Consider the following 12,720-nt stretch of genomic DNA (forward strand, 5'->3'; position numbering starts at 1 on the left):
TGCTGCACTACCTGCAACATGACCCTCATATTGTCAGAATTCGAAGTAATCATGACTACTCGGTTGCCACACTCTTAGATCCCACAAACTTTTCGATCAACCTTTTCATTTTAATAAAGACCAAAAAAATGGTCATTTTTGAAATTATAAGCATTAGCAGGTTATTAGAAACTGAAATCAAACAGTTTTCAACTCAAAACTTTATTCTAGGTGATGTTACATTTTCACATAGGACCCCTTGTTCGAAAGGAGCTTCTGAACTCTCTCGTCCATTGAATTTGTCAGGTTTTGGATGGTTTCTGCTTCAATTGTTTTGCATGAGGACAGAATACCCTCCCAGAGCTGTTGCTTAGATGTGAACTGCCTCCCGCCATCATAGACACTCCTTTTGATGATGCTCCAGAGGTTCTGAATGGGGTAGAGGTCAGGGGAGCATGGGGGTCACACCATAAGTTTGTCCCCTTTTATACCCATATCAGCCAGAGATGCAGATGTTTTATGTGCAGCATGAGATGGTGCATTATCATGCAAAAAAATGATCTTGCTGTGAAATACACGGTTCTTCTTCTTGAACCATGGCAGGAAGTGTTGTTTGAGAAAATCCACATACATTATGGAGTTCATCTTTAGCGCCTTCAGGGAACCTAAAGGGGCCGACAATCTCTCTCCCCATGATTCCAGCCCAAAACATTACTCCACCTCCTCCTTGTTGGCGCTGTAGCCGTGTTTGTGTGGGGTGTCCATCAACCAGCCATCCTCCACTCCATCCATCTGGACCATCGAGCGCTGCACGGCACTCATCCGTGAACAAAACAGTTTTGAAATCAGTCTTCATGTAATGTTTGGCTCACTGGAGCCATTTCTGCTTGTGTGAAGTGGATAGAGGAGGTCGACAGGATGGCGTATGCACAGCTGCAAACCTCTGAAGGACCCTGCATCTTGTTGTTCGGGGGACGTTGGAGGCACCAGCAGCTTCAAAAACTTGTCTGCTGCTATGACAAGGCTTTTTTGCCGCTGCTCTTTTAACCTGACGTAATTGCCTGTAGGAAAGAGTCCTCAATTTGCCCTTATCAGCACGCACACGTGTGTACTGTGAATCAGCTACATACTTCTTGATTGCCAAGACACTTCATCCTGATCATCGCACAATGTTGATTGTAGTCATGCCTTGACCTAAACACTCCACAATTTGTTGCTTCTCAGCAGCCGACACATCCTTTTTCTTTCCCATTTTGGCAGAAAATATAGGCTGCTTAATAATGTGAGACAGCCTTCTTAAGTAGTCTTGCCTTTCATTGGACACACCTGCCAAACTAATTAGCACAGGTGTCTGCAATTGCTTACAGTGATATAAAGAGCCCTGACACACATCACCATCAATGAGTTTAACTGACAAACAAACAAATTCTTCCCTTATCACTCCTAAACACTTTTTGCATAATAATTTGGAACACAGTGTACATGTGCTTTTCCACAAAACACCAGTGGTTCACGTAGTGAATCTTACAGTTCTAACTTGCCAACCGTGGTCTGTATGGAGTTGTTCAATAAAGGGCCCAAAATTAAGATAACATAGATGGGAGAGGTCTCTATGAATAGGAATTCCTAAGTATTTGATACCCTGTGAGGGCCAGGCAAAGGGAAAGTTGGACTGGATGGAATCCTATATGGATTTGGTGAGGGAGACATCGAGGGCCTCAGACTTCGCTGCATTGATTTTAAAATTTGACCATGTAACAAAGTGATCTATTTCAGCCATAACAGCATGGATGGATATATGTGATCGAGTGATATATACTAGGACATCATCAGCAAATAGAGAGCACTTGTACTCGGTGCCTCCCACCTCAATCCACCTAATATTGGGGTTATGGCGAATTGATGAGAGCAGGTGCTCCGTCACTAGGATGTATAAGAGAGGGGACAGAGGACATCCCTGCCTTGTCCCATTGGTGATTGTGAAAGGTGATGAAAATGTTCTGATGCACCCCCTGGGCCTTGGGACACCCGGAACCGGACCCTTTTTGGTGGATGCTGGTGGTTGTAGTCTTCGTGGCGGCGACCTGGTTCCGTGGCTCAGGGTGGTCAAACCAGTGGCGGAACTATTTATGTGGTTTTGATGTTTAAATGTCCGACTACGCCACCCGTGGATTGCGGTCAGAGTGAACCGCCGCTCCAGGGCAGACCGCTGAGGCTGGTGTTGTGGGTGCAGCAGAGCGTAGCATAACTCCCCACGGGAGGAGTATAGCCTTAGGGCAGTGTATGCGGAGGATGGGGGTGATGGTGCAGGGCAGCAGCAGTAACGACACGGAGTCAGTGATGCAGTCCAGGGCCTTTACTCACAGTTCTTATTATCCAGACCACGTCTGCAGGTAACGGCTGCCCAAGTCGTACTGTGCTCACCAGGTGAGGGGCTCAGACAACTCCCAGATAACTTTGGAGCGCTTCACAGGACCCCCTTTGTGTGTCCTTTGTCTGGCCTTTCTTACCAACCCTTCTGTCCGGCTGCCTCGGGCCTCCTCTTGGTAAACTTGGCACCAGTTTCCCTGACCCTATGTGGTGCCTTCCTAGCGGGTGTAGCGAGGGGCTGCGCCACATAAAATGTCACAGCCTCCGGTTACTAGCTGAGGGTCGTTTCCTGCCTCCACTAGTTTCGGGGACCGGTCTCCCCCTTTGGCCTGACCCCTCCACGCAGGTGGATTCGGGCGTGCGGTGGCGACTCGCCCGTCCGCACCCCTGGGATCCCTTCTTTCCTCGTTCCTGGAGCCTTCTCTGCTCCTCTTCCTTCCTTCTCCCTCTTCCATGCCTGGGCCTCTGTTACTAGGCCCGCCTCCGGAGCAGAGCTCATGCAGAGCCCCTGCTCCCTGCCACTTCTGCTCAGACTTCTCTGCACTGAACTAAGATGGTGCCCACCTTTTATACTCCCTTCTCAATGCACCCAGGAACTGCTTCCTCCCTGCTCCTGCACTACAGGGTTCCCCTTCCTCAGTGTTCCCTCCCCCCACTCCAGCCAGGGACAGGGACTGTCGTGCCCATCTCAGAGGCATATTGGTCGCCCTGCCCCACGGCAATGTGGTGTAATGCATGCAGGTGTCGGGTCCTGATCCACACTCCATCCTTACCTGAGAGTGAGATATCACACCTCTGGGTGAGGTGCAATACCTCTGTAGCAACCGAGCCCTCAGGGTGCTACAGATCCATTTATCTTCAGCCTAGGTGACGTATTGTGATACAGGGCCGTGATTTTGGCTATAAAAGGGTCCCCTAGACCCCTACCCCAAGCTTTTTAAGAGAATCATATATGACGTGCCAGAAGACGCTATGGAATGCTATATCAGCATCCAACGAGAGTATCTAATTACAAATTTTTAACTGCATCTAGCCCAGGAAATACTTTGTGCCTAGTAGCAGTGTCTGCTAGTCAGCGGATTATCCTGGCTGTTAAGCAAGCTACACCACCTGTAGTTTGGACACTTAATTTTTTCAAAGGAAATGCTTCGGGACCACGGGATACTCAGTGAAGAGCATCAGGAGGCACCCCAAGGCATAGGGGCTGGGACTGGCAGTAGGATGCCTTGCGGTGGACAGCCGAGCTCGATCCTTATAAATGCTTTTTAACTGCAGCAGCTTTAGTGGACGCTACTGGAGCTGGAATTACGCGGCTGCTGGCATGAGACTTGCCCTCCAATAGATCCTTGTAAATGGATTTAAAGTGTATTCATTCAAATTAGAGAGACAATTTAAATTAAAAAGCTTAGAGCTGCCTCCACCACAGGGGGGCTCGCTCGACCCACCAGCGGACAGGCACCAGTATTGGGAGAGGGGGGCTGGCCATCAGGATTCACGCGGCTCTGGCACAAACCCGGCGACACGGAGGTGGCACGGGCAGGAGCGGACTGAACGTGTCGGCTTCTCACTTTTTGGATTTTAGAAGGGCATGACATGCCTATATCTGTGTCTCCCCCTCCTTTTACTCCTCCACCTCTTTTCTTTTCGCATGACTATATGTACTTGTCACTTTTCCATGTGTTAGTTGTGTCTTCTGAGCAGTTTGTCAGCTTTTGGACACCTTTGAAGGTGTTTTCTATGTGTTTCTATGTGTTTTTGTTTGCCTGCCACTGGTTTTAACGGTGTTCGAAGGTGTTCGACGAACAGTTCGACGAACAGTTCGGCGAACACACGGGTGTTCGACGAACCGAACCGAACTCGAACACTACGGGGTGGCTCAACACTAGTCATCATATTATATGAAAGTATAGCGGTTCTTAATGTCAATATTGATTTATTTAGAATATTGATATGCCCCTGTATGAATAATTTTGCTTTATAGACCCATCACGTGCAGTTAATACCTTATACAAAAATGGCAATAAAAATCAATTATTCTGTGAGAGAATTTTTGAAGCAAAGAAGCTACAACAAACTAAAATTTCTTTCAGATTTTCCATAAATAATTTGCATGCATTTTGTTTTAAAATAATGCATAGGTTGTAGCGGATGGGAAGAATATAGTCTTAAGTGCACTTACAGTACATTTATATTTTTACTCACATATTTTTTTAAATATATATTTGTTTTTATAATTTTCACTTTATTTTTAAGATCCCCTAGAGAACTTGCATCTGCAACTGTTTGATCACTTGTTCTATATACTGTATTACCTTATTATTATTGTTTAGATTAGAAAAGACCATACAAAGATGGCTGTCATGATAATCCATCAGTGCTCTGCTATCAAATTGCATTGGGGGTGGGGAGGATCTTGATGGTGCAACCATTCTGGTGACTATGTGATTGCACCAATTTGTAAACCAGGAACAGGGCTATTGATAGCAAAGGCTCATTGATGAAGAAAGGCTAGCTGAGCTAATTGGATGGCACAGAAAAGCTACTCAAGCTATGAATTTAGAGACACACAGAGCAAGGCCACAGTAACAAGTATGACATGTTCTCATTAGAAAGGAGAGGGTCTGCTATGCAGTTATAGGGTATGCAGTGAGTCCAACGGCTGACCAATTTTAGGAAAAACCCAACTAAGAATTTAAAGACACATACAGCAGGGCCACAGTAACAAGTACGACATGTTCCCATTAGAAATTAGAGAGTCTGCTATACAGTTATAGGGCATGCAGTGAGTCCAACGGCTGACCAATTTCAGGAAAAACCCCACTAAGAATTTAAAGACACATAGAGCAGGGCCACAGTAACGACAAATTCCCATTAGAAAGGAGAGAGTCTCCCATAGTGTTGGCCTATGCAGTGAATGAAAGGGCTGCCAAAAATTTAGAGGCACTTCAATGCCCCTTGGAAGAGACATGGAGGAGGGCCTCATAAAAAAATGTTCCCATTAGAAAGGAGTGGGCCTCCTATACTTGTAATGCCCATGCACTAAGTGTATGGGCTGATAAACATTTACCCCTGGGGGGTATACATGAACATACTGTATAAAAATTTTTTTTTTTACGGGCATCATAAACACCCTTTAAAAAAATGATGTGGGTGTTGCATCACTACCACGGTCACCCTGGTGATATGGTGGTGGAGGATGAGGAGAAGGAGGAGGTCAGGAGCAAATAGTCAAAATCAGGAAGCATATACCCATGTGTGGGTGTGAAAAGGTGCATGGGAATACACCTCCCAAGAAAAGACACTGGATTTGAGTTTATGTTACTCTGCTATCATTCGGTGGTGTTGAGAAGTCTGGCCCAATCCAGCCCTTGTTCATTTTTATAAGAGTCAGCCTGTCAGCATTTTCAGTTGACAGGCGGATGCGCTTATCAGTTATAATGCCACCAGCGGCACTAAAAACCCACTCTGATAAAACGCTGGTGGCAGGGCAGGCAAGGACCTCCAAGGCGTAGAGAGACAGTTCATTCCACGTATCCAGCTTGGATACCCAATAATTATAAGGCACAGCGAAATCACGGAGGACGTTGGTATGGTCGGCAAGGTACTACCTCAGCATCTTCCCAAACTTTGCACTCCTTGTGAGAGTACCCTGCGCCTCAGGGCCTGTGCGATGGGAGGGTCTTAGAAAACTCTCCCAGAACTTTGACAGTGTTCCCCTACCTCTGCTGGATTCCAATTGTGTCTCTCGCGCCTGTACTCCTTGGTTGTACAACGAACGATGGGAATTTTTTTAATAGTTCAGCAACAAGGGCCTTGTGGTACTGCCCCATTTTTGTACACCTGTCCGCCTCAGGAATAAGAGAAATAAAGTTCTCCTTGTAGCGTGGGTCTAGAAGTGTCACCAACCAGTAATGACTGTCGCCCAAAATTTTGAGAATAGTGTTGAGCCACCCCCGTAGTGTTCGAGTTCGGTTCGGTTCGTCGAACACCCGTGTGTTCGCCGAACTGTTCGTCGAACACCTTCGAACACCGTTAAAACCAATGGCAGGCAAACAAAAACACATAGAAACACATAGAAAACACCTTCAAAGGTGTCCAAAAGCTGACAAACTGCTCAGAAGACATAACTAACACATGGAAAAGTGACAAGTACATATAGTCATGCGAAAAGAAAAGAGGTGGAGGAGTAAAAGGAGGGGGAGACACAGATATAGGCATGTCATGCCCTTCTAAAATCCAAAAAGTGAGAAGCCGACACGGCCAGTTCGTTCCTGCCCGTGCCACCTCCGTGTCGTCGGGTTTGTGCCAGAGCCGCGGTGGACCCTGACGGCCAGCCCCCCTCTCCCAATACTGGTGCCTGTCTGCTGGTGGGTCGAGCCCCCCCGCAGTGGGGGGGGGGTAACATCTGCAGAAGAAAGACCATCTTCCAGCCAAGCTAAGGTGTCGACTTCTTTTCGTGGACAATGTGATACGATCCCTTTCTTACGGACACGCCCATCGCTACAAATTCCAGATGAGGCACAAAAACAGCAGGTGCTTCAGCGGATATCAAGTGCTCCTTCAAGTGGGCTCTCCTCCACCTCAATTTCAACATCACAAATATTCCAGTCCTCAGAGGTGTCACCCCAATCGCACTTGCTTCCTCACAGCTCCCAAGTCTCCAGCTGCCCGTCTGAGTATGGGGTAACACAGATGGTTGAGTCTGCAGAGCTGTTTACTCATACTATAGCCTGGGAAACATAAGTCTGCTCCAGTGCTTCTGTTAATCCAGACGAGGAAATGATCTGCACTGATGCCCAGAATCTTTATAAGTCGGATCCAGGACCAGATGAAGAAGGTTCTGAGCATAATGTAGACCCTCGTACCCAAACTGTCACTCCTGTTGGTGGAGACAATGATGAAGACGATGATGAGACTCAAATACCTGATTGGAGCGACAACTTGACTTTTCGGTCAGGGCAGGAAGAGGTTGGATTTGAGGACGACGGGTGTGATAACACACAGGGTGATGATGACGAGGTTGGAGATCCCACTTACTGTCAACCCACAGTCAGCCAGTTGATGAAGTCAACGGAGGAGGTGGAGGAGGATGTGACTAGCCCAGGGGATGGGGATGACTCGGTACCCGGGCCTTTGCCTGGCCTTGGGGATGTCGCGGTGGTCGTCTCCCTGGCCCGTACCCTGGGGTCACTCTTTAAAAGAGTGGATAATTGTTAATTTTATAAGAGTTTGTGACGCCACCTGTGGTATCTGGTGAGAAGCACCAGCACTGCAGCAGTCCACTGAGACCCGTGATAAGGCTGCTCGATGGTATAGCTCCCCACAGGTGGAGCTAGGTCTCAGGGCAGCATATGCAGGGGGAATGCAGGACAGGCGAGACCCAGCTGGGTCAGAGCAAGAATGGGAACGGACACGGTAGTCACTTCAGTACCTTTTACTGGAGGAAATTCAGGCACATCCCGGAGCACTGTAGGGTGAAGGGTGAATATCAGGATCCTCCCCAATGAGCGGGTGTAGGGCCTCCTGTTTCTTGCCTCTGCGTAGTAAGTTTCTGACCTGCCTGGAGCTAGGCCTAACTTTGTCTCTGTCCTGCGCTGGCTGACCTTGTGGTAGGGCCTTCTCTTGGAGTTCACGCTCCCACTATGCGGGGTCTAAGCGTCTCCTGGCTCTGTTACGTATCAGCACCTTAGCCATCCTGGGACTTGTAGTTCTCCAGGGATTCCGGTTATGCCTTACTGAATCTAGTTAGCAGGAGCCTCGTGCTCCACTGCTGAACTATTAACTGAGTTCTCTAGACTAGACTGAGCTCCACTTCAGACTGACCTCTCTTAGCCTTCTCTACTGCAGGAACTCTTCAGAGGAACTGAACTGCCTAGCTCCACCTTCCCTATTTATATCCCTAACGGGCTCCCTCTGCTGGTCAGAGGTGGAAGGTGGAGATGTGTGAATGTTTATGGGGGCCTCTTGTGGAGGATTCCATCAATACACTCTTCTAGGATATGTGATACCAAGCACAGCGGGGCGTCACAGATGCTATTGACGACGAGGTTAGGTTGCGCCTTCCTGGACACAGATGGAGTACTGGAAGCACGTCAACAACTGCATCCTCAACCACAACTCTGCCTCTGACCACAAGTCGCAGTGGCTCTTCAGGTCGCATGGGCTCTAAGCCTTGCATAGCCTGGGCATTTATTCAGAATGATAAGGATGACCCAACTCGTGTTATCTGTAATATTTGTAACCAAAACATAAGTAGAGGCCAAAAAATCCATAGTTTGAGTACTTCATGCATGAACCGGCACATGCATATGAAGCATAAGTTGCAGTGGGAAGCTCACTGTGCTACAATGCGGCCTAGCAGGCTGGGCCAACCACCGTCTGCCCCATCTTGTGCATCCGCGGCCTCTTCATCCTCTGTGACTGGGGGGACAGCAGTCACACATGTTTTTGGACGCAGACCTGCCACCTCTTTACCTGCAACAGCCAGTGTGATTGGCAGGTCATCAGTTCATTGGGAAGTGGAAACACCTGCTGGTGTTGAGCGCTCTCTGACATCGAGAGCAGCATCTTTGGATCAAGGCAATCTAACATGTCCGCCTGCATCTTCCTCACAGACCGGCAGTTTGCCGGGGACATCCTACTCAACCCCGTCTAAGCACAACAGCCAGCCCTCGGTCCCTCAGATGTGGAAAAGTAAAAGACCATTTCCTCCTAGCCATGAGAAAGCTAAGAGGTTGAATTTCACCATCTGCAAGCTCTTGGCTACAGAAATGCTGCCTTTCCGCCTGGAGGACACAGTGGATTTTCGAGACCTTATGTCCGTCTCAGTGCCCCAGTACCAGATGCTCAGTCGGCACTACTTCTCAAAGAAAGGTGTGCCTGCGCTTCACCAGCATGTCGCACACAACATCACCGCTTCTTTGAGAAACTCTGTGTGTGACAGGGTGCATTTCACCACAGACACTTGGACGAGTAGGCATGGACAGGGGCGTTACATGTCGCTGACTGGGCACTGGGTAACTATGGTGACAGCAGGACAAGGGGCTGCTGTCCAAGTCTTACCGTCCCCACGAGTTGTGCGTCAATCCTCTTTATCTCGAAGTTCCTCCACTGCTTCTGCCTCCTCAACCTCCTCTCGGTCCTCCACCTGCACCCAAAGCCTGTCTGGTAATGCCACCTGCATTCTAACTGCGCAGAAGGAATCCTGCACACCTCCTTACTATGCTGGCAGCAGGGCTCAAGGCATCAGTGTTTACTTTGAAATGTCTGGGAAATGTGAGTCACACAGCTGAGGAGTTGTGGTCAGCTCTGGAGACCCAGTTTCATGAATGGTTGTCTCCACTGGACCTGCAACCAGGGAAGGCCGTGTGCGACAATGCTGCATCACCGGGGCAATGTCACACACGTGCCTTGTATGGCTCACGTGTTGAACCTGGTTGTCCATAAATTGTTAGCCCACTATCCCGGACTAGATGGCCTTCTGCAGGGGGCACGGTCGCTGTGTGCTCACTTCCGCCGTTCGCATCCCGCAGCTCAATGACTTACATCTCTACAGAAGTCGTTGGGCCTGCCAGTTCACCGGCTGAAATGCGATGTGCCGACACGGTGGAATTCAACTCTGACCATGTTGCAGCGACTGTGGCAGCACCGACAAGCCCTGGTGCAATACGTTCTGACGTATAGCCTGGGCCAACGAGATCCAGAGGTGGGGCAAATCACGCTGCAGGAGTGGTCTCAGATCAGGGACCTATGAAGTTGACGCGCCCCCTGGGCCATGGGGTACCCTGAGCCGGGCCGGTAGACGCTGGGGGTTGTAGTCACTGTGGCGGTGACCCGGTCCGTGATCCAGGGCGGTCAATCCAAGGGTAATTTGTATATATGGGTTTTATAATGTCCGACTACGCCACCTCTGGAGTGGGGCAAAAGGGGCCGCCGCTGCGGAACAGTCCTCTGAAGCTGGTGGTTTTGCAGCAATGGTATTATTACTCACCACAGGAAGAGTGTAGCTTGAGGGCAGTGTGGGTGGATGATGGTGGTTGTAGTGCAGGGAGTCAGTAATGAACACAGAGTCCGTGTGATGCAGTCCCAAGATCTTTACTCACAGTTGTTGCAGTCCAGATTACAGGTACCATAGCAATCTCACCCGTCGTGCTGTGCGTACTCAGTGAGGGGCTCAGTCCACCCCCAGATAGCTCCAGAGTACTTAGCAGGACCCCCTTCTGTGTGTCCTTTCTCTGGCCTTCTACCTGCACCTCACACCCAGTGACACTTCTATCCGGTATCCTCGGGCCTTGGCGGGCGACTTGTGTTCCGTCCCCTGGTTCCTATGTGGCTACCTTCTTAGTGAGACTGGTGTGGACTTTTACCTGCAGTACATGAAATGCTGCAGCCTCCGGTTTCTAGTTGAGCCTTGCTGTTTCTCCGCCAGTTGAGGGACCGGTTCCCCTTATCTGGTCTGACCCCTCTACCTCCTGGTAGCAGCAGGAGTACGGGTGGCCTTCTGCACGGTCCATAGCCCTAGGGTCCCTTCGGTTCCTGGAGCCTTCCTGCTCCCACTCCTCTCTTCTCTCCTTCAGTCCTGGGCCTCCCAGGCTAGGCCCGCCTCTGGAGCAGAGCTCATGCCGAGCCTCTGCTCCTGTCACTTTTCCTCCTCTGACTGGCTTGCTCTTTCTAAGATAGCTTCCTATTTATACTCTCCCTGTCATGTGCTCCGCTAAGCTGCTCCCCTAAGCACCCACTACATAGGACCCTTCCACCAGCTAGGGACCTGGGACTGTGCTCTCCCTTAGGAGCAATCTTGCCCTACCCCCACTGCGGGTATGTGTTGGATGCAGGTGTTAGGGTCCCGAGCCATATGCTTTCCTTACCTGAGGGTGAGATACCACACCTCTGGATGAGATGCAGTAACTCTGTGGCGACTGAACCCTCAGGGGTGCCACACACCCTTCTGCACAGTTTTGAAATGGCGACGAAGATGTTTAGTGCTGACGACGATGCCATTATCAGCATGACTATTCCGGTGATTTACATGCTGGAGCACACACTAAACAGAATTCAGAGTCAGGCGGTGGGACAAGAGGAGGTGGAGGAAGTAGAGGAGGAGTTGTATGCGGAAGGGATAACATCTCCAAGGTCCAGACGGTTGGCAGCACCAAGGCGGCAGGCATGGGAGGGTGGGGGGAGGGATTAACCAGGGCGCATGGTAGCAGCCAAACTGTTGAGGAAGGTGCAGGAGCCGAGGAAGAAGTGGAGGACGAACTGGCGATGGGCATGGAAGACTCATCAGATGAGGGAGACCTTGATCACATTTCTGTTGTGCGAGGTTGAGGGGAGAGGGCAGAGGAAGGAAGCATGATTCTTACCTCGCTACCAACACAACAAGGACTTGGTCCTCCTGGATGCGCAAGACTCATGAGTGCCTTCTTGCTGCACTACCTGCAACATGACCCTCAGATTGTCAGAATTCGAAGTAATCCCGACTACTGGGTTGCCACACTCTTAGATCCCCGGTACAAAAGTATATTTGCCGAAATAATTCCTGCCATAAAAAGGGATTGACGCATGCAGGAGTATCTGCAGACGCTGTTGCAGAATCTTACATGTGCTTTTCCACAAAACACCAGTGGTGCACGTAGTGAATCTCACAGTTCTAACTTGCCAACCGTGGGACTGTCGAGTCTTCATCACTCAAACCGTAACAGTAACACAGTATCTGCTGGTAACAGCAATTTTGTGGAATCGTTTCACCACTTTTTTAGACCATCCTTTGCAAGGCCACAGGAGACAAGAAGTCTGACACATAGTCAACGCCTAGAGAGGATGGTGCAGGAGTATCTCCAAGTGAACATCGAAGCCATGACTGTGTCACTGGACCCTTGCTCATTTTGGTATTCAAATCTGGAAAAATGGCTGGAGCTCGCCACTCACGCCTTGGAGATCTTGTCATGCCCTGCAGCCAGTGTTCTCTCTGAACATGTGTTCAGCGCTGCTGGTGGTGTGCTGACAGATAAGCGCACGCGTCTGTCCACTGAGAATGTAGACAGACTCACGTTCATAAAGATGAACAAATCATGGATTCGCAAGGACTTTTCTACCCCTGTGTTATCCTTGGGAGACTAAAACCTTGAGGATTTGGTAAAATCACCTCACCAACCGTTTTAAGCAACTGTGGGGCAATTGATGCCACTTATTCCTAGAACGCATGACCATAAAAATCTACACTTTCATATACCTGGGGCCTTTTAGGCTCGTGTGCAAATAACATGGAATAACTCAAACTCAAATGACAAACAACTATATACATGAAGAATACCTAGAGTTTCAAAATTCTAACTAAAGTAATCTTGCAGAAAATAGAAAACAATTAACAGG

Source organism: Phyllobates terribilis, unplaced genomic scaffold (assembly GCF_046119375.1).
Source record: "Phyllobates terribilis strain yellow unplaced genomic scaffold, ASM4611937v1 Scaffold_4__5_contigs__length_816908805, whole genome shotgun sequence".
NCBI classification, from domain to species: domain Eukaryota; kingdom Metazoa; phylum Chordata; class Amphibia; order Anura; family Dendrobatidae; genus Phyllobates; species Phyllobates terribilis.